General features: G+C 35.5%; 1 pseudogene; it reads left to right on the plus strand.

Moving 5' to 3' along the window:
• The first annotated feature begins 7,044 nt into the window (after window positions 1–7,044).
• Window positions 7,045–7,447, plus strand: LOC127196204 (ubiquitin-like; annotated as a pseudogene).
• Window positions 7,448–26,967: the final 19,520 nt, after the last annotated feature.

Genomic DNA, 26,967 nt, shown 5'->3' on the forward strand with positions numbered 1-26,967 from the left:
TGCCTATCTGTCTGCCATCTTAGGATACATACTACAACCAAGACCACTCACTCTGACAACGCAGTTCTCCAACAAGCCACTGGAAATTTTCTCCACATCTGGCATCAGAGAATACCCCTCACTGCAAGCATATACTATGTTTTCCCCAAAAGAAAACCTAGTAGCTTCACCCTAAAAAAACATAAAAGATGGAGATACACTAAACAAAAAACAGTATGACACACTATATGTGTGGAAAATATAATGAAACCTACTACTTTGAAAGCTAACCTATTTTTTTAATTAAGAAGCATGAAAGACTCCTGCCTTCCTAGGTATTACTCCAAATAGAATTATGGCAGAGCGAATGCTCAATTTTGGTCTTAAGCACAAAGCAAAGATTTTCTTAGTGATTCACATAGGATCCAACCAAAGAATTTAAACATCTATTTTTGTATCATGACATTTTTCTTTGAGTTTTGTTTCTAGTGTTTTTATGTGTGTTTGTTTATTAGTATTTTTTTATTGATACATCATGTAGTTCTTAAGGCTATATAGGTGATAATATTTTATCTACTAATTTTAATATATTAAAAATAAATTTAATTTTACTATACTTTTCTACTTCTTAAGGTATAATCAGATCTCTGTTCCCTTAGTGTTGTCAAATTTTTTGTGGCTTTAATGAACATTTGGAAAATAGAGCCTTGTTAAAGGACTACCATTTTTGAGTTACAGCTTCAGGGACCTGTATTCATGACTTGCTATGGGTCTGTGGAAATACTGAAATTCATGGCAGTGTGATCTTGCAATAGAAGAAGAAGCTATTTACTACTGAGAGTCCAGATAGTAGTGAGGGACAGAGAGAGAACAGAAAAAAGAACTATAGCCCCAAGACCATGGTCCAGTGACAATGTTCTTTAACTACTCTCTGACTCAAAAAAAAAAAAAAAAAATTGCATTTGATCACAGTATTTAGAACAAACTGTTGGGGGATGGTCTAATTTATTTTTATGCTAATTAATAAAAAGCCATCACACCGGGGCAGGGCAGATGAGATAGGTGTGGCTAAGGTTCCCTGCTTGGAGAGAGAGGAATCCTGGGAAGGAGAAGGAGGAGGGTCTCAAGAAGAAGGAGAAGATAAAGACCCAAAGAGAGGAAGGAGAGGAAGGCCGCCATGGGTTAGATGGAAGAGAAGCACATGGCCAGTATGGATGGAGATTCGGCCCAGATGAAGAACATTAGCAAGTATTTGAGATTATGGATGGGAGGTAGCTTGATAGACATTATTAGAAGCCGATGGCATGGAATTGGATCAGGTATAGGATACCTGACCCACTATGGCAAATAGTTTAGAGGATTAACGTCTGCCCTGCCCCAGGTTAACTAAGGCTACTTTAAATTTTACCAAGTGTAGTGTCTTGATTGATAGCCGGGCATACTTATAGACATTACTAGTCACGTACAGATAATTTCAAAACAATAACAAGCAACAAAATCCATCAATGAATTCACACATTTATTAAGGCAAAAGACTCATATTTCAACCTCTCTGGTTAAATTTACCAGAGAGGGACTAAACCTTCACCAAACAATTCTTGAGGCAAAAGAGACACATAAGTGTTTTAACACTGGGTTCAATATTCATCAAGGTTAAGAATTATGAAGCAGAAACAAGTTTCAAAACTTGCATCCACCCTAAATATACAGACATGTTATCCTGTCATTATTATATTTAGTAATACATTGAAATAATTGTTTATATACAAATTCCATTACATTGAATTTTTAAAAAGAAGGCAGATTTCTTGAATACACTGGAAGAGGCTTTAGGTTGGACAATAACAAGAGTTCCTCCCATGTATTGAGTATAGGTGAGTATATGTATGTTATATGCAAATATTGTAACATTTAATCTGAGACATGAACATCAATAGACTTTCATATCTTCTAGCAATCCTGGAACCAGTCCCTATAATCGAAACTATGATAAAGCAATATGTTCACTTGTTTTGTTTAATACAGAAAGGTATGAACAGTAACTAGCATGGAAGTAGAAATTTTCCAATCATAAAACTTCAGCAGGTATCCTGTAGAGACATCATTGTTGGCTTTTAGCATTTACATTGCTCTACATATGGAAATTAGGCCATGCATCTTTGTTCTCCCCATAAGTTAATACTTTTTGTGTGTGTAGATGAGGTAAGAATTCAAAATGATCTTTTTCTACATGCAAACCAATTCCAAAGCCAATTAATGCCTAAGATGCCCAACTGAGAATTAAATTAAACTGCACATCATTCAGTCTGAAAGTGTAATTTCTTCTAAATGTAACTTTAAGAAAATAAATTCTCATTCTCATGCTTGGTACCATTTTACTCTAAGACAATAACTAGGTTTCTTATATTATTCATACAATGGAGCTTTCTACATTCCAGGTCCACTGGCTCACACTCATTTGGCACATGAAAATATATTGAGAAGTTCTTCTTTATTAATGGGACTAGGCATAGATTTTGGAAGTTGGGGCATATAAGCAACCTGAGGGGTGTATTCTGTCTTTTTAAAATTTATCTCAATAGGGCAGAAATTCTCAGGGGCAACCTAGAATTTCTATGCAGAATTCAGGATTACTGTTTACTTTTTCAATCCTCATATTGCAAAGGAAATACAAAATTAGTTCATTAATATTGTAGTTTAAACTTTCTAGTAGTCATAAATCTTTGTTAAATGTACATTTTATCATAACAGATATCAGGGCAGCAGAAAGTTTGAGGCTATCTAGGATTTCAGAAACAGATTAATTTTCTCCACTGATTAAAGAATTAAAAATCAATAACAAAGTGTTACCAGCAACCTTATGAGTTATAGTGGAGGGGGTCCCTTCTTGGAATTCTAGTCTATTAGTAAGAGATTCAAAGAAATTATTCAAAAATGAAGTTTGAGAAAGATTTATTGGAGTTTAAATAAAAATACCAGGGCAGACAAACTATTAATATCATAGCTGCCAAGAGTGGAGTAGGGAAGATAAACTAGCAAGTAGGTCAGTGACGTGGTAAGTATGGAAGATTACAGAATAAGAAAGCTGAAAGCACTGGGGGCTTTAAAAGCATCCTTAAGCTCAGGCAAGCATCTAAAAGAAAAAGACAGTACAAAAGAAAGAAAAAAAAACTAGTTATTTTTTTCTGAGTCGGCACTCAGTGAGGTAGGCATACCCAGCCGAACTCATGGTGGCTAGTAGAAACAAGGAACAAAAAAATTATGGAAAGAAATATCACATCATTTCAGTTCTATAACTGGGATAACTCTTAAAGGAAGGAGACAGAGTTGTGTCCACACACATTTGCTTTAGATTCCACTCTTTATTATGGTGGTTTCATAATTTTGTTTGAATATTTTTGAACTTTTTTCCTTACTCTTTAAAATATCATAAAGGTATACAATGAAACAGTTTATATTTATCCCCCACTTTCTACCTCCAACCTCATATCCTCTCAACAGACTTCTCCCCAACCTCATGTCTTCTTCTTGATAACCCATTACAATATATACATATATTTGCACAAATAAATATGTAAATATAGGCATACATGGATGCACATATTATTACACACATATCACATACACATATACGCACACACATATATATGGGTTTTACATGGCAAAGTTTCCTAGTAGGTTAGTAGAAGATGGGCCATTTTGACTCTGTTTTCTGTTTTGATAGGAGCAGACAGCATTCCTTCCAGTAGAATGCATGAGAATTTTATTATTGCATTTAATATCACCCATACTTTCCTTTGCTCTGGTCTTGTCACTTTTAATTAAACTTCCTTCTCCTGACAGACATGGAGAACAACTGTAAAGACACAAAATATGCCTCATCTCATTAAAAAGAAGAAGTACTTACTTCAGCAAATGTTATAATGTTCTACACTCCTCTTGAAAATGCAGCTAATTCTGTATGCTCTGTGATAAAAATTTTATGATTATTATAATTGCTAAACTTTCTAGTTACATAAAATGCTATAAAACACTTTCGCTTGTAATTTTGTGAAGGTTCTGAACACGAGTTTATTTTGAATTATCAATCATGATGTATAAGATTATGTAGGTATTGTTTTTAAGGTTTTTAAATATATATATAAAGAAACCTCATTTCTAAAGTTAAAATGTCAGACTAGAAATATAACATTTTTCAAAAAGAATACAATCTAAGTTATATTTCTCTTAATATGTGAAACTGCATTTGAAAATTAAAAGTTCATAGTAACATTAAGCTGTTAATTTAGGTAATAGTTTAATTATTGCTTGTAAATAGAAAGTGGTGAAGTTAACAATTAAGTTTCTGAATAGAAATTTCATGGTTGGAGACAAAAGAAACAGAGCAATCATTTTCCTCAAAATAATCCAGAAAATTTATTTCTAGCCACTGCTTACCTACAAAAACAGGCATACATACACCATGATATTTGCTTTTCTACAGCCACTGTATGAAAGTTAATCTTGGGAAAATAGCATTTACTGTTACATATGTGGAAACCAATGTCAGCATATTTTGGTATGTGTAGGTTGGCTTTGTTTTGGTACAAACCACATGACTTTAATGAAAGACAATAAATGAAAGAGAGGTTTGTTTTTCTGGAACAAGTAAAATATGACAAAGAAGGCCCTACAGGTTTTGAATATGATACAAAATACTAGCTGAGTATCACTGGGTTCTTTGAAGGCCTTCTAGATATTTTAGCATTATTTACTTACCCAGTAAGACCTGAGCATATGCAGCCTAACATTTTTCACTCCTGCCAGCAGTTGGAGTCCCAGCAGCATGTAACAAGTCATATACATACTTGCAGATAGCAATGGGAATTCAGCTACTGACTCTAGGCTTTGTATAGCATCCTAGTAGTGCAGTTCAAGATGCATCATCTTGGTTCTGTTTTCTGTTCTGAAAGTGGCAGACTTAGCCTTCTTCCTACCATTAGAATTCGCTAAACAAAAGGAAACCACTAGAGTTTGCAGCTAATATTCAAGTGCAAATGTAAACTCCTCAATACATATTAAACTTTTGCAAAAATATCTCCAAGTGAGTCTCGGCTTCTGCCTTGATCCCCTCCAGGGTGGAGTATTTCACAGGACATCTATGGTAGGCTCTGTTCCTTTTTTGACTATGGGTGAAACATTGTGACACTTCCTTTTCCTGTTGAGATTTTTTTTTCCTGTTTTAAGCTACTTTTTGTCTTCTGTATCCTGTTATACTCCCTGTGAGTTCTTATGTGTATCAGCCCTGTCATGTCGGGAAAATGCCATTTTCTTGAAATCATCCACTGACTCCAGGTCTTAAAATCTCCCTGCCTCTTCTTATGCATGTAAGACCCCTCAGCATTGATACAGACATCTCATTATGTCCGAGTGTACATGGCCTCTCACTTTCTGCACATCCAATTGTGGTCTCATCTGGATGACCTGCATCCCCTTCCTCTGTGTTCCCACACGGCATTTCAATAGAACTCAATTAGAGACATATTGAGAAAGTACGGAAAGTATTTTAAGTAGAAAGTCAGCTAACCAACTTGTAGCAGGCAATAAGAAGTTTATTGACAAAAGTTGTCACTTAACTGGAAAATGGATATATATTGGCTGGCCAAATTGAGAGTTAAGGAGCGAATGTTTCAGAAAGAATATTCAATAACTAAAAGAAGGACTTAAGCAGTCTGAAACACTGGCTTTGCTGAGAAATAGGAAGAAATCTGATCTTTCTGAAGCAACAAATAAGAGGTTGACAATAAAATATTGCATAGGATAAGGAAAAACAAATAAATTATAAGGAGACTTTTAAATGTTCGCATTTGCGTTTGTTTCATCACTATGTTTGCAAATCCATTTGACCCATTTGAAAATTTTGAGAGCCAGGAGAGTCTGAAGCAATGCACTCAAAGTTATATGGCAGCTATCCTAAATAATATACACAGCAAAACATCTGTCTTGATTGAAACTGCTTAAAATGTGCATATATATGTATATATATATATATATATACACATATATGCAAACAAAAGGAAAATGCAGGAAGCATCATCATTTCAGGCTAATAAGAGGCATGAGCACAGCAGGGAGACTGTGGCCAGAAATACAAAGCCAAAATTACTAAGATACAAAGTACCACTCAGAACACAAACAACACCATCAAACGTCAGTAACTCAATGACCAGAGGTAACATAGACATTTCAGTACTAGCATTAACTAAAAATGCCCTCAGTCCTCCAACAGATAACCAAATGGATTCAGAAAGAAAATCCATGTCTGTGCTGTTTACAAGAAACAAACCTTAGTTTTAAAGATAGTCATCATCTTAGAGAAAAACGACAGATGAACATGTCCCAATTAAATACGACCAGAAAGAAAGAAAATGTCACAATTCTAAAATCTGACAAATTAAAATTCAAACTAAAACTAATCAGAAGATATAAAGAAGGACACTTCATTATTATTAAGAAAACAGTTAACAAAGAAGATACTACTCTTCTAGACATATATGGACCAAACTCAACGGTCCCTAAGTTTATAAAAAATATAGTACTGGAATTAAAGACAAAGATTAACTATCAAATCATAACAGTATTTAATAATACATAACATCAATATCTTACTTTCTTCAAGAGGTCATCTAGATAAAATGTAAACAGAGAAACATCAGAATTGTTATAAATCAAGTGGATTAACAAGTATCTACAGAATATTCAGTCTAAAACACTAAGAATACACATTCTCCTCAATACCACATAGAAGCTTTTCTAAATTAAGGCCACGTCTTGGGACACAAATTCTTTACAAATTCAAAAGGATTAAAATTGCTTCTTGTATTCTGCCTGGCCACACTGCAAAACACCATAATGATGACACAGCAAAAAGGCCTCTAGTAAAGACACAAATTCATGGGGATTGAGTAAATCATTGCTGAATGATGAATGAGTCGCAGAAAAAACATGAAATACAAGTAAAACAAAATCCTGGAGCAAAATAAAAATTAAAACACAAGTAAACCCTCTCTTTCTCAATGGGGTGGCCGAGCAGCAGATGCGAACATGCAGATCTTTGTGAAGACCCTGACGGGAAAGACCATCACTCTTGAGGTCAAGCCCAGTAACACCATTGAGAATGTCAAGGCCAAGATCCAGGACAAGGAAAGCATCTCACCTGACCAGAAGAGGCTGATATTCACTGGCAAGTAGCTGGAGGACAGCCGCACCCTGTCAGATTACAACATCCAGAAAGAGTTCACCTTGCACATGGTGCTGCGCCTGCGTGTTGGCATCGCTGAGCAGCCCCTTCATCAGCTGGCCCAAAAGTACAACTGTGACAATATGATCTGCAGCAAGTGCTCTATGCATGTCTGCACTCCGTGCAGTCAACTGCCGCAAGAAGTGCTGCCACACCAACAACCTGTGCCCCAAGAAGAAGGTCAAATAAAACTGGGGCCATACCTGACGCGTGACCTCGGGACCAAATACCAAATAAAGTTCTCTTCCATCGACTGGACTGAAGCAGTAAAAACAACAACAACAACACAACACACAAGCATTTCTGGGACACACAGAAAGCAATTCTATGAGGGAAATTTATAACTCTAAATGTTCACATTGAAAATTGGAAGGAAATAACTGCTTACTGATACAATTTAAAAATTAGACAAACAAGAACAAACTAAATCCAAACCCAGTCGATGGCTAGAAATAATAAATATCAGAGTCGAAACCAATGAAATAAAAAAATACAATAAAAATCAACAAATCTAAGAGCTGATTATTTAAGGAGTTAAAATTATAAGACTCTTGGTCAAACTAGTGAAAAGAAAGAAAAAGGAGATCCTAATTAACAGAATGAGGAATGAAACAGAAAACATCACAGCAGACACTGAGTAAATTTAGAATATTATAAGGAAATTTTTACAAGTGGGTACTTCATTTAGCTCGAAAACCTAAAACAATGAGTAAATTTCTAGATTGAGACCAACCACCAAAATTAAAACAAGAAGAAATCAACAACCTAAAAAGACCCATAATATTGAAACAATAACAAAAGGCTTCTAGCTTATCAAAAATACATGATCGGATGAATTTAAAGTAGAGTTGTATCACACATTTAAAGAAGTTCTACAACCAGTCTTTCTTTTCTTTTTTTTATTATTAATTTATTCTTGTTACATCTCAATAGTTATCCCATTCCTTCTATCCTCCCATTCTTCCCTCCCTCCCATTTTCCTCCTACTCCCCTCCCCTATGACTGTGCCTGAGGGGGACTTCCTCCCCCTGTATATGCTCATAGGGTATCAAGTCTCCTCTTGGTAGCCTGCTATCCTTCCTCTGAGTGCCAACAGGTCTTCCCCTCCAGGGGACATGGTCATAATGAGGCACCAGAGTACGTGTGAAAGTCATACCCCACTCTCCACTCAATTGTGGAGAATGTCCTGTCAATTGGCTAGAGCTGGGTAGGGGTTTGAAGTTTACTGCCTGTATTGTCCTTGGCTGGTGCCATAGTTTGAGCGGGACCCCTGGGCCCAAATCTGCCTATCATAATGCTCTTCTTGTAGGTTTCTAGGACCCTCTGGATCCTTCTACTTTGCTATTCTCCCATGCTTCTCTCATCAAGAGTCCCAATAGGATGTCCTCCCCTCTGTCCCAGTTTCCAGGTAAGTGAAGACTTTCATGGGACATGCCCCTTGGGCTAGTATGCAGATATGAGTGAGTATATACTATTTGAGTCTTTCTGCTTCTGGGTTAACTCACTCATTATGATCATTTCTAGCTCAATCCATTTGTTCACACATTTCAGAAATTCTTTGTTTTTAATAGCTGAGTAGTATTCCATAATGTAAATGTACCACAGTTTCTTTATCCATTCTTCTACTGACGGACACTTAGGCTGTTTCCATGGTCTGGCTATTATAAATAAGGCTGCTATGAACATGGTTGAGCAAATTTTCTTGTTGTGTGCTGGAGCATCTTCTGGGTATATTCCAAGAAGTGGAATAGCTGAGTCTTGAGGAAGCCCTATTCCCATTTTTCTGAGATAGCACCAGATAGATTTCCAAAGTGGCTGTACTAGTTTGCATTCTCACCAGCAATGAAGGAGTGTTCCTCTCTCTCCACATCCTCGCCAGCGTGTAGTGTCGCTTGAATTTTTGATCTTCGCCATTCTGATGGGTGTAAGATGGAATCTCAGAGTTGTTTTGATTTGCATTTCACTGATGACTAAGGAGGTTGAGCATTTCTTTAAGTGTTTCTCAGCCATTTGATATTCCTCTGTTGAGAATTCTCTGTTTAGTTCCAAGCCCCATTTCTCAATTGGGTTATTTGGTATGGTGGTGTTTAATTATTTGAGTTCTTTATATATTTTGGATATTAGACCTTTGTCAGATGAAGGGTTGGTGAAGATCTTTTCCTAGTCTGTAGGCTGTTGCTTTGTTCTCTTGACAGTATCTCCTGCCTTACAGAAGCTTCTCAGCCTCATGAGGTCCCATTTATTAATTATTGACATTAAGGCCTGGGATGTTGGTGTTCTGTTCAGGAAGTTGTTCTCTGTGCCAATATGTTCCAGGCTCTTCCCCACTTTTTCTTCTAAGTGACTTAGTGTCTCTGGTTTTATGTTGAGGTCTTTGATCCACTTGGATTTAAGTTTTGTGCAAGGTGACAAATATGGGTCCATTTGCATTTTTTTACACATAGACATCCAGTTAGACCAGCACCATTTGTTGAAGATGCTATCCTTTTTCCATTGATGGATTTCAACCAGTCTTTCTTGAACTATTTTTAAAAATAGAAACAGAAAGAACACTCCCAAACTACTTCTACAAAGCCACTATCACTCTTATACCCAAATCACACGAAGACAGAACAAAAACTGAAAACACATGGGTCAATATCGCTAGTAAACAATGACTTAAAAATTATCTGTAAAATCTTGAATTGAATTAGATATACATCAAAAAAGATTACACACCATGACCAAGTTAGCTTTTACCCCTGAAATTCAGGGATGATTGAACATAGCAAGTCAATAAATGAAATAAATATCAGTAGATTAAAATACAAAAAAATCACATGATAATCTCAATATATTCTAAAAATCCTTTTACAAAATCTAATACACTTTCTTGATAAAAGATCTAGAGAACAAATTGCTACAGGGAATATATGTAAAAATTATAAAATTTATATATAAGAAATCTATATCCAATATTATCCTAAATGAAGAAAAATTTGAAGCAATTCCATTGAAGTTAAAAATGAGAAGGGGGAGGTCCACTGTCTCCAATATCTTTAATGTGTTCTTTGAATAATTAGCTCAGGCAACAAGACCAGAGAAGTAAGTTAAAGGGATACAAATAGGTAATGATCCATCTGGCCCTGGGCTTTTTTTTTTTTTTTTTTTTTTGGTTGGGAGACTATCAATGATTGCTTCTATTTCTGTAGGGGAAATGGGACTATTTAGCTTGTTTATCTGTTCTTCACTCAACTTCGGCAAGTGAAATTGATCAAGAAAATCATCCATTTCCCTTAGATTTTCAAATTTTGTGGCATATATGCCTTCAAAGTAGGATCTTATGATCCTTTGTATTTCTTCAGTGTCTGTTGCTATGTCTCCCTTTTCATTTCTGATTTTGTTGATTTCAATACTGTCTCTCTGCCTTTTAGTTAGTTTGGCTAACAGGCACTCAGAGGAAGGATAGCAGGCTACCAAGAAGAGACTTGATACCCTATGAACATATACAGGGGGAGAAAATCCCCCTCAGGAACAGTCATAGGGGAGGGGATTAAGGGCAAAATGGGAGGGAGGGAAGAATGGGAGGATACAAGGGATGGGAAAACCATTGAGATGTAACAAGAATAAATTAATAAAAAATTTAAAAAAACAAATAGATAATGAAGGAGTCATATCATCCATCTTAGCAAATGTTATGCTATACATTAGAAATCCCAATAGTTCTATCAGAAAACGTGTAGAAGTGAGAAACCAGCCAGCAATGTTACAGAAAACATAAGCAATGTGCACAAATCAAGAGTTTTCTCTATATACCAACACCAAACATACAAACAGGAACATGTTCCATGTTTTGAATTCTACTAACCATAGGATTTGTAAATGATCACTTGTTTATATTACTTACGGAAAGAATTTAACAGCTGTTGAATATGAGAAGCAATTTCTGTAGTTTGTAAATTTCAAAACATTTCTTAAGTTCCTATTCATTTCTTTAAAATCTTCATAGATTTGAATACTCGTGGTGATAAGTACAAGACTCTCAACAACAACAAAAAAAATTAGAATTTTTAAGGTACTGTGTAGGTATTTCCTTTTAACCCGAATATTCCCTGCTAGAGAGAAGACACACTGACTTTAGAAGATAAAACAAACAAGCAAACAAACAAAAACAAAACAAAACACACAAAAACCTTACAACATTGGTAAGACAAGATAACAACAAGACTCAAAAGACTTCTTTCTTCTCCAGGTAACAAAAGCAGTACATAGTCTCTGACTGGGAGAGGTTCTATGTCATGCAGCTGCCAGCAAGTTGACCTGGAAGCTCCAGTGATGCAGCTTTGGTGGCCATCACCTGTGCTGGGATAGGATTTTCAAGAAACCTGATGCCTTTTATTCATTGCATTCCTTCATGTCATCCATCATCCACACACTTGTAATAAACTCAAATACACCCAGGGGTTCACCAAGCTAGATTCTGGTATAATTCTGGTTTTTGTTGTTTGTTTGTTTTTTATTGGAGGTTTTGTTTGGGTCTATTATCAGATCACTATCTGAACTGAACAAGCATTCATCTATTCAAAAAAGAAAAAACTGAGCAAACAAAATGTTTTCATGTCACTTAGGAAACATCACATAAGGCAATCTACATTTGGATGCAACTTTTAGATGAGATGTACATTCCTCATTTCTTGTAATTTAATTGTAGAATAAAATTTTAACATGAATAATTTAGCAAGCAAATTAAGTTCTATCTGTCTCAGAATCCCAACTAGACCTTTTAGAGAGATCTTTATGTCAAAAACGCTTGTAGTATCAATAATCTATTTGTGTTATGTTTTATAAGTAGTGACAGAATGTTCCTCCAGAATGTTCCAATAAAAAGATTAACTAAAAATAGAAAATTTAATTGAATGTTTATATCATATTCTAAAAGTCTTGAGGAAAAGAGTTTAATTACAGAATATTAAAAGAACTTAAAATATTCAGAACTTAATATATTGTTTTTCTTTGCCACACTTTGCACATTGGTCTTGTTTGTTTGTTTGTTTGTTTTTCAGGACTATCTATACGGCAATACACTGGGTACTACAGCTTCTCACAAGGACACCCCGAGGTAAGATACTTGAATCTCACTCAAAAGAGGGGAAAAATAGATATCTGAAGTACATGGAAGGAGTGAACTGGGTTGGGGAGGAGGTGAGAAGGGTAGCAGAGGTGAGGAACTGGTGTGGGGAGAGTGGAGGTGGGGTGTGTGTTGGTACAAACCTTGCATGACATGCCAGCATCCATAGACAGATGTCATAAAACTGCACTCCTAGATGGTGAGCTAGCTATTGGCAGTAAAAAGAAAAAAAAGGTACAAAGAGGAAAATTCATATTTCTGGTGGTGTTGGAGGTTGGTCTGATGTATTTTGATGCTAATTACTGCTTGCTGTCTCTGCCCCACCTGTGCTTTGCCTAAGAGCCTAACTTGTTTGATCAATAAAAGGCCATCACACCTGGGCACGCAAATGGGATGGGCATGGCCAAGGTTCCAGGTTTTGGGGAGAAAGAGAATCTCTGGAGAGAGAGTCTGGAGGAGTGGAGAGGAGAAAACTGTACCATGGATTAGGTGGAGGAGAAACACATGGCCAGCATGGAGACTTGGCCCAGGTGATGATAATTAGCAAGGATTTGGGATTATGGATGGGAGATATATTGGTAAAAATTATTAGAAGCAGATGACCGCTACACTATGCAAACCCAGGTGGTCAGGCCTGAATATAATTAATATAAGCAAATTAAATAGACTCTGTAAGTAATACATATAATATTTAAAGAAGAAGGGTCACGAATTTAAGAAGGTATAAAAGATATGGAGAATTTACTTGGGAGAGGGAGTAGTGGAAATGATATACAGCATTCATAAATGAAACTCTCAAAATAAAATAACTAAATAAAAATAAAAGAAGGAAAATGGTCATTATATAGATACAAAAGAATATGCTTAACCCTGTATGAATACTGAAATTGTATCTACCCAAACTATAGCTGATATTGTTTCTATCTATACAATTGTTTTTAAAGGTATTGCTATTTTGACATAATATGGTACTTAAAGATATCTTTAATAGATATTCATGTTTTTGTTATTGTAAAAAATATTCTCAGTTTGATTCTGAAATTTTTGCATTAATAATATTATTATACCATTTCAAATGACTGCAACAAAATAAAGTAATAGCCTAGCCAAACTCTTAACTAAAAGAAAACATGTTGAAGTTCCTTTCCATTTCATGGATAAAGTACAAACAGGAGAGTGCCTGGCAGAATCCTAGTACATGATACTTGTTCATCTTTTATTGAGAAGGTGCCTGGTTGATGGCACTAAAATAGATGCTAACTTATTCTTATTCTCAAGGTCTTCAAGAATGTTATGTGCTTTAAAATATATTGTAAACACATTTTGAATCACTTTATGTTTTCTTAATGTAAATTTGATTGCTTTTGTCTTATATTTTCTTTTTTTTTCAACTTTTTAATTAATTTATTCTTGTTATATCTCAATGGTTATCCCATCCCTTGTATCCTCCCAATCTTCCCTCCCTCCCATTTTCCCCTTACTCCTCTCCCCTATGACTGTGCCTGAGGTGGACTTCCTTCTTAATATAAATTTTGTTTTCTTAGTATAAATCTTGATTGATTATATTGATTGAAATGATAGTGACATAATCAATTTTGTTGCATGTTTTATGAACATGCATACACATATCACAGCATATATATGTACATATACATAAATATACATACACATACACATTTAAAGATACAAATATTTCTTGGAAATTATTGTAGTAGTGTCCTAATTAGAGAAAGTACAAATCTTAAACATATAGAAGATTGAAAGTGTGACAGTAAAATGTATTTGGCTAAGGAGAATGTGTTAGGCTAACAATGTCTGTTGCAGTGTGGCATTTGTGACATGACAAAGATTCTTATCGCTCCAAGACAAAAACAATAACAGCAAGGCAAAATAGCAAGCTAAATAGACCCTAATGTACACATGGATGATTACGGAAGTTGTACAAACTAATTTTTAAATGTGTTTAGTGTAAGGTTAAAAGTTTTATGAAATTCCATGGTGTGCTAAGTGTGTGTGTTGGTAGAAGTGTGCATGTGTTTTTAATTTTATTCTGAATATTTAATTAGCCTACACTTGCATTTATGTCATACAGGGGTAAGGTGTAGACCCAGAGCCAGTCTACATTATTAGTGAGTTGTAATCTACAAGTGGAAGATAGAAGGAGTATATATATATTTTTTTTCTTGAGGGTAGAATAATTACCATATCCTTCACATTTCCTCAGTATAGATGAATGTCCTGGGAAAAGAGCCAGTAGGCCCATGAATTCTTAGTTCAGAAACATGAATATGCAAAGACGCCCTGTGTTTGCCTAACATCAAAAGGTATGGATGACTTTGAAATATAGTATACTTCATGGACTAAGGCTAGCATTGCCAGACACTTGGATTTAAGTTTTTAATATAACTTTCCTCTATTATCCATACATGAAGTTGCCTTATTACTCAATCTTTTATAGTATTAAAAAATAATTTTGTACTTTAGTCACTTCAATGAGTCATTTGAAACTATTAATTATAAATAATAAAATTAATTTTAGGTATAATTATAATGTAATTATCTTTTTGTTTGTTTTTAAGACAGGGTTTTTCTGTGTAACTGTAGCTGTCCTGGAACTCACTCTGTAGGCCAGGCTGGCCTCAAACTCTGCTTTCTAATGCTGCCTGGGTGCTGGAAATTACAAATCCTAAACATGTAATTACATAATTATATCTTGACTCATTTCTTCAACGAGTGAATAATATTCTACTTAAATAGTGAAAGAATGTAGAAAATTCAATTTCAGTAAGAAAGAATATTTTATTTTATAACTGAAGGAATCCACCTCAAGTTGCACTGGAAGACACTAATGTCTCATGTTTAATGTTGACATCAGCATTTGACAGAGAATTTTAGTCCCATGAAAGTGACACCTGTGAAAGTCAGCCCCTGCTCTCCACTCAACTGTGGAGAATGTCGTGTCCATTGGCTAGATCTGAGTAGGGGTTTGAAGTTTACTGCACGTATTGTCCTAAGTTAGTGCCATAGTTTGAGCAGAACCCCTGGTCCCAGATCCGCCCATCATAAGGTTCTTCTTGTAAGTTTCTAGGACCCTCTGGATCCTTATAGTTCCCCATTCTCCCATGCGTCTCTCACCTAGAGTCCCAATAGGAAGGATAACAGGCTATTAAGAAGAAACTTGATACCCTATGATTATATACAGAAGGAGGAGATTCCTCTAAGTCACAGACACTGGGGAGGTGAATAGGGTGAAAGTGAGAGGAAGGGAGGAATGGGAGGATACAAGGGATGGGATAACAAGTGAGATGTAATATGAATAAATTGAAAAAATATAATAAATAAAAAATAAAAAGAATTAAAAAAGAAAAGAAAGAAAGAAAAACTGCCAAAAAAAAAAAAAAAGTGACATCTGGTTCCTTGCTGAGAAGTAAGGAAACAGATGCCATGCCACTGGGATCAATAATTTCAATGAAAGATGGCTAAGATGTCCATGTACAATTTGATAAAATTGTTGGAAAGTAATACATTTGTTTACCCCACTCTTCCACATGGTTGTTTTATACAAACTTAACTTGTATTGTGTTTGTTGCATTTTAAGCCATAATCCCACCAATGAGTGGCAGAAAGCCCGAGCTCTCACAGTTAAAAATAAGCTCCTCTCTAATTAATACTAGACTATTTCTTCTATTTAAATAAACAATTTAGTCCACAATTTAGCTATGTTTTCCTCAGGGTTTTCTGGCTGTTCCTAGTACTTCTAATGCTGCAACTCTGCAATAAACCTCCATAATGGAGTTCAATCAAGATGTGAATGAATACACAGTAATAACCATACATCAGCAATGCCTATACAAGCTCATTGTGGTAATCAAAGCACCAATGGGCCATCTTTTACCCTGACCCCCTGTGGTTAGCATCATTATGGGATGTCTGCTGTTACCCAGCCACTGAGGAAGCAAATTAAGTTACAGCTTTCTTTCCTTTTCAATTATCAGAGCAACCCAGATTTACATGAAGTCCTTTTTTAAAAAAAAATTAAAAAAAAAAAAAAGTAGATCCTAAAAGTAAGCTGAGAGAGAGAAATAAAATAGTAAAACTTAAATATTAAATCATTGGCACCTAGAAGTATAACTTCTATTTTCCTAGGCATCTCTGAATTAAAGTAACAACCAGAATTTCTATAGATCTGCTGAGAGATGGTTTGCCAATTTTCTCATTTTAATTAATAATGCAGTCGATCGCTTAAAGCTACCAACTGCAAATGACCACTGTAAATTGTACATTGCATTCATTTCACCAACTTAAAATGTGTAAGACATTATAAATTTCAAAATAAATCTTCCAAATTACAATATAAAAATTTCAGTTAAGCTAGGGTGAGAAGTCTAGAGCAGTTGTTTCAGTATGTGCTCTGAGCCCTGAACAGCCCTACCATCCACCGCTCATTAGAAAGGCACATTACCTGGCCACACTGTGGGCAAGGGAAGAAGAAATTTGCATGCTACCATCTGGCAACTGTGTTTTACTCTTTAGTGTAACACAGGTAAGTTTTGAATACCTCTTCATTAAACGCCCACCCTCTGCTCGTGATAGGTCTCCCAGTAGTCGGTGATCCATGAACATTCCAAGTGTAAACTGAAACAAGGAGCGGTTCAAGCAGCCCGGAAAATTTGGGAGTTGGGGTCAGCTTGATACACTGCACACTGCACTACACCAAGAAACGGTAAACTTTGGATTGATTTCTTCCTACTTATGATTCTAGCAGGAAACAAAAGAATAATAATGGAGTCGATATCATAGTGGTAAGTTCTGAGTTTTTGTCACATGACTTGTGCCTCATTTTATTTTTGCAGTGTTGTTCTTACAATTTAATTTACCTTTTTTTTCAGTGTTTGCTCTCACAATTTAATTTACCATTTCTCATTAATTAATTCTTTTATCTTAGTATTCAGGATGAAAAATCCTCCGGGGAATTTTTTGTTGCTTATTGCAGATTCAGAGCAGAGAGAGACTCTTAACAGTAAAGTTTATGTTAAGTCAGCTAACTCCAGAAAGAGAACAGTGGTGAAATGATATATATCTGCCTTTGCTTAGACTCTTCATACACCTGGATGCATAACTGGAAAGACTCATCTCAGCTAAACATTGGTAAGAAATAAAAACTAAACCATACGGTCACATTTTACCTTCACTCTTTTCTTTCTTTTCACCAGTGTCCTGTGCTATAACAGTCAAATATTTGGGTTCCTATTATATTTTTCCATGTAAGACAAGCTCAGATCGTAAGTGAAGAATGAAAGTATATTAAAATTTAAGCTTATTAAAAATAAACCTATTGAAAAGATTTTTGTCAATACGTTGAATTATACATTGAGAGAAGCAAAGAGTTTTTAGTTTGCAAGATGACAGGATGCTGGATAGCAGAGGAGAAATCGAAAAGTAAAAAAGAAGGAAGAGGAAGCTAGAAAATACCATTTATTTCCTGTGCAGTCAGGAAAAACATCATGCATAGAAGATGAAATATTTCCCACCTATCTCCTTTCTTTTCCCATTTTCTGGCAATGCAGGCTGAGAGAGAATAAACTGGAGGGGAAAATGAAGAGGAAAGTAAAATGAGAACAGATGAAGATGGCCTAAACACAAACTAGCATTGTCATTTCCAATCGGAAATCCTGGGAGCCATCATAGAGCATTGATAACAGAATCTCATTGTTGTCAAGTGACACAAAAGACAATCTCATGTGTGGCAATTGATGAGAAAAAATAGCTAATTTATTTTTCTAAGCAAATAGAATAATGAGATTTCAGGAGGAAGGCAAGATATGGTAACAAACATTTAGCTGAAATTGTAAGTTCTTAATTCCAAACAAATCCATGGGAATTCTTCACGGGTAACTAACATTTGATTTAGCTTGTTTGTTTTTAAATGAAAATGATGAGATACTGGTTCACCATGATCAAAGAACTCATTAAACTCATCTTTTTATCCTTTTCTATGGACCTATACAATGAGCTAGCTTGCTTACTGTGTTCTCTCTCTGTGTATGTCTTTCTGCCTCTGCATCTCTCTGTCTGTCTGTCTGTCTGTCTGTCTCTCTGTCTCTCTCTCTCTCTCTGTCTCTCTCTCTCTCTCTCTCTCTCTCTCTCTCTCTTTCTCTCTCCTTCCTTCCTTAAATTATATGGATTTGGCATATCTGAAACTGACTATATAGGCAAGATTGGTCTCAAGTCCTCAGTTATCTGACCATTTTTGTTTTGCCATTGCTGGCATTAAAAGCATGCAACACCATACTGGCACTCAACTTTTTTAAGAGGAAAGGTGATAACCTACATACCACATCTCAATGTTTCGGACATCTAGTAAATAAATTTGAGTGCATCTTGTAAAAAATCTCAAAACAACTAGGTATTCTATTCATTTTTTCACCAGCACCAAGTGAGATGCAGAGACTTTTGCCAAATTATTTTTTAATTAATCAATTAATTTTTTATTACTTTACACCCTGGTAATAACCACATCCCTCCACACCTGTTCCTCAGAAAAGGGGAGCCCCCCTTGCCACCCACCCCAGCTCATTAAGTCACATCAGGACTGAGCTCATCCTCTTCCCCTGTGCCTGGCAAGCCAGTCTTACCAGGAGGAAGTAGTTGAAAAGCTGATGAGAGAGTTCATGTCAGAGACAGCCCCGCTCCTCTTACTAGAAGACCCACATGAAGATTGAGCTGCTCTTGACTACATCTGTGTAAGGGGCCTAGGTCCAGTCCGTGCATGGTCCTTGGTTGGTGCTTCAGTCTCAGTAGGCCCCTCTGGGCCCTGCTTAGTTGGCTCTGTTTGGCTTCTTGTGAAGCTCCAGTCACCTCCAAGTATTTTTCTCCTCCCCCCACCCCCACTTTTCCACAAAACACCCTACTTATTGCCCAATGTTTGGCTGAGAGTCTCAGCATCTGTTTCGAGGTGCTGGTGGGTGAGCCTTTCAGAAGTCAACTCTGCTAGGCTTCTTGCTTTTTTTTTTTTTTTTTTCCTCTCTCTTGCTTCTCTTCTGCAACTCATAGGAAATTTTACCAGAAATATAGCTCAGGGTACTGTTCTTTTGCTTTACTAATTACATTTGTTAATTTGTATGGGTGAAGGGGAAATATGCCACAGCATGCAAGCAAAGAACAGAAGAAGGCTTATTACAATTGGTTCTCTCTTACCAACATGTAGATTCCCAGAAGCAAACTCAGGTCCTCACACTTCTTAGGGTTTTTACCAACAAAGCCGTTTGATAGCACCTGTAATTTTTTTATTAATTCTGTATTATCTCAATATAAATAAGTGCAATTGGTAGAACAGAGTTAGAAATTTCCCTAGTACAACTTAGGATTTTATGGATTCAGTTGACAATATGAAAATGGAGACTATACAACTGTACAAAGAATGGAATATGCAGATGAACTACTGTTTCTATAGGGAAAATTACAGTTTCTTTGACATGTGCCAGGTTTTTATATTCATGACATATTAACGGCACATATTTAGGATACTGAAATTATGTTTATAATAATGGATTTTGATGAGCTTACAGAAATTTTGTGAATTTATATATCATGCCCTGTCTACATCTCTTTAGGCAACTGGTGACTTAGAACGAAACAACAGACATTTAAGGAACATCTGATAGAAAGATGAAAGAAAGCCTAGGTCATTTAAACTACTCACATGAAAGAAAATTTCTTCATTGTGTGGCTGGCTTTATTTTTTCAAAAATGTAGGAATTACTGCCTTAAATAAATCATGGCAATTATATTTCGTGTCACGTAAATCAAGTAAATAGGTACCCTGTCTACCTACTTCCTGCACCGGGTCATCAACAGTCAGTCATTTTGCATGGTGACATTTTTATTACAGTGCTGCTCCATCCTTTGTAGCTAATCTGTGTTCTCTTTGTAATTTTCCCCTATACATTACATGTCTAAGGTCAGAAATTGGAAACTAGTCGAGAGACATGAGCTGTAAAGAAATAATTATCTAGCTTGAGCCATAGTCTCATACTGACAGCACCACCACCACCACCTCACCACCCCATCCCTGCCAGAGAAGCTCAGACTTCATACTCCTCCCTTGATGCTTTTGCCAAGAGCCAACACTGCAACAACTCTATTTCTGGAACAATGAATACAAAGCAATAGGCAGAAAAGCCAGAAGAAATATTCTTTAAGTCATTGTCAGAGAAAAAATGTAAATTAGGTCATACATCATTTTTTGACCTGGTCAGCAGTGTGGATCTATGCCTTAAGAGGTATGTTCTTGCCGGGTGGTGGTGGCACACATCTTTAATCCCAGCACTCGGGAGGCAGAGACAGGGGGATCACTGTGAGTTCAAGGCCAGCCTGGTCTACAAAGCAAGTACAGGACAACCAAGGCTGACACAGAGAGACCCTGTCTCAAAAATCAAAAACAAAAGCAAAAACAAAAAAAGTACGTTCTTTTAGAACAAGCCAAATACTGATATTTTGAGTCTTAAAAGTCTTTGTGTGAGTAGAGTACTTTGTGCTTTGGAAAATATCAAGCCTGAACTCAACTCAAAAGAAGGCAATGATAACTTCTATAATGGTTCTACCAATAAAAGTCTGCCCCAGTCCTTTCAAGTGTCCTCTAGGGAAAATGTCTTTGGTGGAAAGTTTCTGCCTTAGAGTATAAAATAAGCTCTTTATATTTTTATTCAAATTATCTTACTAATATCATAGCAGAAGGATGGGTTTAACATCCAATTACTGGAAATCTATTGTGTTCCAGAAACTGAATTAATTCCCCCCAGACACTTGTATTTATGTGTTTATTCTGTCTTCAAAATGTAAAGTATATATTATAGATAAAAAAATGGACATTATAAGAACTTATTTGATTTTTAAGTATTCAAAGGCAAGTTTTGTGGCACTAAGCCACATGAAATAAAGAAGAAAAAGAATGTTGTAATTAGTGTAGGTATCCTAATATCACAGATATTTTTATACTGATTAACAAAAGCAGTAGTTGTCAGAAAGAGGAAACCTCAACTTAGAAAGTGGCTATATCAGATTGGCCTGTAGGAAAGTTTATGGGACATTTTGTTGATTGGCTATTGATGTGGGAGGGCCCATTACACTACGGTTTGTGCCACCCCTTTGTAGTTGATCCTGAATGGTATAAGAAAGTAAAGTTAGCAACTTACAGGGGCAAGAGAGTATTCCTCCATCGCATCTGCATCATTTCCTGCCTTCAGGTTCCTACCTTGAGCTCCAGTCCTGACTTCCCTCACAAACGGACAACATGAAAGTGTAAGCCAAGTGATCCATTTATTCCCAAGGTTCTTATGTCAGAATGTTTTGTCACAGAAACAGAAAGCAAACCAAGACAGGTGTTTAAGATCAGACTTGAACGAATTTTTAAAAACATATTCTTCAACACCTGTATACTGATTCTGTCCTTTAGAAGAGTTGAGGTCAGGAATAGGGCAAAATTTGGGCTATAATTATATATATACTAATATTTATTTTAAGGAACATATGAGCTAAGAATAAATCTGTTGACAAATAGGTATGTTTTATTAGGAAGCAACACTTGACCATGTTCATGCAAATCATCCAGCAATTCCACGGAGCACGGAGCACAATGAAAAGGAAAAGTTATATTTTAAAACTTTTGTTACTCTTTCTGAAAATAAAAGCCAGAAAAGCACTGCCACTAAAAAGAAAATGGTTTTTCATGGAATTTAGATTGCAAATGGGATAAAAATTAGTCTGGGTCAAATGCCTCTTCACTGGCTGACTTTTCATGAACATCTTTTATCAAATTAAGTATTTTACTTTCAACCCAAACTAGCTAAGAACAGCTGTTTAATTTTAACTTTTAAAACATTTCTCCTGAAATATTTTTCTCCTTTTGTTGTAATGAAGTAAATTACATTAATTGAGCTACATGCCTAGTATATAAGACAAATGATCATGTATATTATTATTAATATATGTATGCTGATATAATAAAATCTTGTTAAAAATTTAGGTTTACTTATTTCTGTTTTTGTTTCTGTAGTGTCAGTCAAATTTTAGCATTAGTATTATAAGTTCTGCAAGTTAAAAATCATTTTCTATTGAGTTATTTCTTTATGTGAGATTTTTTTTTTTTAATTTTGTAAGTTAACCAGTTAAGCCATATTCTTTTGTGTTTCCTTTCAAAGTAGATTTTTAGTTACTTTAACTGATTTATTAAATTAAATTTTTTATATATTATACAAACATTTTAAGAATGATCTATTGAGTTATATCATTTATTTACATACAATTTGCTATTTTTATCTATGATGTTGTAATTTAATTTCACCATTTCTCACTCCTTTTCCTCCCTCAAAATCCTCCAATATTTACCAGTTTCAAAAGTAAATCCACAATGAAAGTGAAAAATTTTAAAAGATTGATTTTACTTTTATAAATTCCAGGTGACAGAAATATAATTTAGAAAACTGCGAGTAACAAATATGATAATAACAGAGTCATTTGTACAAGGGAGAAGTAATTTTCCAATGCTTTTAGCAAATGTTAATATTTGATACTCAATTTTTTTGTTTTGTTTTATATCAGAAAGAGCAGAACACAGCTAATAGGATCACACGGTGAAATATATTTTGTTATCCAAAATCTACCCTCCTGATAAATATGGACTACTGAAATTTGCCATGAAGAATATCCAAAGTCTTTCTACTACTGAAGAAAATTTTGCCTCAAGAGATTAGAAGTTTCTCACTGCTTACTGTTTGGTAACATTTTTCTCTCTTCTTTCATCTGGATACTATCTTAGGAAATCTAATTATTTCTTTTGTTTTTAAGAACTTGGAGTTATACTTCCTTCATCAAATATTAAATGCTAGTATGATAATTTAAATGATAAAGAAAATATTCTTTTTAATTTTGCTTCTTGACATATATTTAGTTACTTACAAAAGATCACCCAGGTAGTTCTCAAATAATGTGAAGGAAGCAAAAGACTCCTACTCATGACAAATTTATGTTTATTTTAAAGCTGTCAATTATCATAAGGACATTTTAAAAATAAGGTTTTATTTTTAGCATTAAAAATTGAGCCTTGTGCTCCACTGGTAAAAGAATTAGTATATTTTCCTTCATCACTGCAGTCTGTCTATATTTAAATAATATCTATTTTTTTAATTAATTTATTCTTGTTACATCTCAATGGTTATTCCATCCCTTGTATCCTCCCATTCCCCCCTCCCCCCTTTTTTCCCATTATTCCCCTCCCCTATGACTGTTCCTGGGGGGGATTACCTCCCCCTGTATATGCTCATAGGGTATCAAGTCTCTTCTTGGCAACCTGCTGTCCTTCCTCTGAGTGCCACCAGGTCTCCCCCTCCAGGGAACATGGTCAAATGTGAGGCACCAGAGTACGTGAGAAAGTCATATCTGGGAATGCAAACTAGTGCAGCCACTTTGGAAATCTATCTGGTGCTAGCTCAGAAAAATGGGAATAGGGCTTCCTCAAGACCCAGCTATTCCACTCCTTGGAATATACCCAGAAGATGCTCCAGCACACAACAAGAAAATTTGCTCAACCATGTTCATAGCAGCCTTATTCATAATAGCCAGAACATGGAAACAGCCTAAGTGTCCCTCAGTAGAAGAGTGGATAAAGAAACTGTGGTACAAATAATATCTATTATAAGAAAAATAATCTCACATAAAAAGTAATAGAATAGAAAATGATTTTCAGCTTGCACAACTTAACAACACCAATGCTAAGCATGCATGAGTGTGTGTGTGTCTGTGTGTGTGTGTGTGTGTGTGTGTGTGTGTGTGTGTGTTTCTTACAGAGCATGAGAAGGGGATAAATGACATCTATGTTTGGAAGTGGACAAATGAACTTCAGCTTTCAGATTGGGAGGTGGCACTGCATCATGGGTGAAGCATCAGCTCCCTGGCCCAGCTATGTCTGTAGTACTCTCTGAGACACCATTCCTGGATGGTCCTACCTAAAGTCTTCTATATTCCATCAACTTTCCATATCCAATAAATGGGTCTTAAGTCAGATCTAAACAGTAAATTCTTCTCCATTTAAACTACTGAAAGTATTTTTTCTCATGGTAAGTGAAGCCTATCTCATTGCTCTAGTAACTAGAAATCAGTTGGAAAACATATCGCTAGTTTTATTAATAGTAGTAAAATAAAAATGGTGTTATTAATACAATATACTGACATGGACCAATGTTTAAAATGCCTACTTTGTCTAAAATGTTGCAGTCATTTAAGTTATGCCAGATGAAAAAAAAACTTATGAAAAAGAATCTCTATAAAAAATTTAATGCTAAATTATTTAACTGAAGTAATTTCCCTTTCTCTCCAGTTTTACTGACCTTTCCAAACAAACACAAGTGTTCGTTAGCATTTTATGTAGCGCTTTTTAAAAATTAAATGTGCATTCATTAGAATCCTTTCGATATTAGCATCATTTTCTATATAAGAGAAATAGAATAGATCCTGAATGGTGTCTGAATTATGCTCCATTTTCAGCCACTCATACAGCTTATTACAACCATGGCCCAGGTATAATAATACATATCATTAATGTATGTTAGCATATGATAATGAGCTCATGAAAAAATGACTTTCTACCAAAATAGAGACATCCAGCCAAATGAAGTCCAAGCCTTCTGGGGCTAGCAATTCAACGAATATTGGCAGTGCTCTCTGACAGCACATCCCTTTATCAACTGAAGAATTATTAATGGTAAGCCCAGCGGTTCTGTGACTGATGAAGAGGCTATGACATTGGGAAAAACCCTGCTTTCAGCTGGATAAGGACAACACACAGAACCCCTTCTCCTTGAGTTGACACATTCATATAATTTTCTTGCCATATATCTAATTATCTATACCAGAGGGAAGGAATGAGGAAAGGTGATGAGGCTCAGAGGACAAAAAGGATTAACCCTCATGGCATCAAGCACAACGCAACACTGTGTCCTCATAAACACTAAATTCAAAACCATGGCCAGAGGTCACTCAGTTTAAGGAGAATAAAGCACAGTAGCAATGTAATTTTCTTAATCTCCCATATGATTTTCTCCCATGTGTTATATTCCCATCCCTCACTTCTTTTGTCTCGTTTCATGACTTCTATAATAGTGACTTTAATTTGCTTACTCCCCAATCTCATATTGGCTCTGCTTCAAATCACTTATTGTAGGTAATTAGCTTTAGTGTCTTTGAGTCCGTGTTGTCTCAGTCGACTCAGTTCAAGGCAGAGGATTTTTTTTATGAGTTTCTGTCTTTGTTCAGAATATAAAAGAGTCAGGACAAAAATCAATGTCTGCTGAGAAGTATATGTGTTAGTTTGCTCATAATTTCAAGGTACTAATTGCTCTGCTTCATTTTCTTGATTAAAAAACACAAATCCAACAGCACATACTCTGTTTAATTAAAAATAATGAGTGAGTCAGGCTAAAATTAAAAAGACTAAGGGACTTCCATATAACTTAATCACTAAATACAAAACCAGATGCGAGAAAATTGCAAAAAGAAAAATTAAAATGAGAATAAAATGTCCTTACATAGAACTTAGGGCAACTGAACTTATATCACCGGCTTTGCCTCCACCATTACCAAGTGAAATGATGGCAACTGTGATGACATATACCAGACCCTCCCCCCCAAATATGAATATTTCATAGAATGGAGAGAAGGAGACAGGAGAGGACACAGTGAGGTTCCAGTTAAACAGGCAAGAATCCCTAGAGTTATCACACTCTAGTGTATCTATTTAGTATAAAATAGAAGCAGGGGTGGAGACAGAGGAAATGAAACGATTAGATGCATGTGTAAACTATTGTAAATAATATCTGAGATGTTTGAAAATCATGATGCCTTTTAAGGGAGCGGAGCTGGGGTTTACCTGGAGAAGTGCATGGTAAATCTGACATTGCCAGTCTTCCACCCATCACTCAACAGAAATCTTCAATACTTTTCACTCTATAGTTACCCCTTGGCTGAACAGAAAGGTGGTGTCTACCAGTCGGGATAGATAATCTGATCAAATAGACATGAATTATTACATACATGTATGAAAATGTCATGAATTCTATGAATTTGCATAATTAGTTTAATCATGTGGATTCGGGTTACCTCTCACTAGCAGAACACCTAATAATAAATTCAATAAAATATGGGCATAAAACTGTTTCATGAACACAGTGAGACATAAGGAAAAACAGTCAGTATTTTTAGCTCTTCCACGTGTATTTAAGAAGTGTAATGCTTATCCTTTTGTGTCCAGATTGTTTTACTTAATTTGGTACTTTCCAACTTCAACCATTCTGCTGTGAATGACAGAATTTCCTTGTTCCTTTCCTTCCCTGTTACTTTGTATTAATTAGTTGTAAAAAGTAAAGTGTTTTAGAATGGATTACTCTAATCTCATATACATTTGTGCTATTTTCTCAATCTATCCCTTTTCAATTCTTCATTCCTAAAAATGTTCCTTTTTTCCCCCCTTTGGTTGTTTTCAGATACCACAAAAATGAGAAATAGGCTATCTCCTTTCTCGGTCTGGCTTATTTTACTTAACATGATGATT

Source organism: Acomys russatus, chromosome 12, assembly GCF_903995435.1.
Source record: "Acomys russatus chromosome 12, mAcoRus1.1, whole genome shotgun sequence".
In the NCBI taxonomy this organism is placed as follows: Eukaryota; Metazoa; Chordata; class Mammalia; order Rodentia; family Muridae; genus Acomys; species Acomys russatus.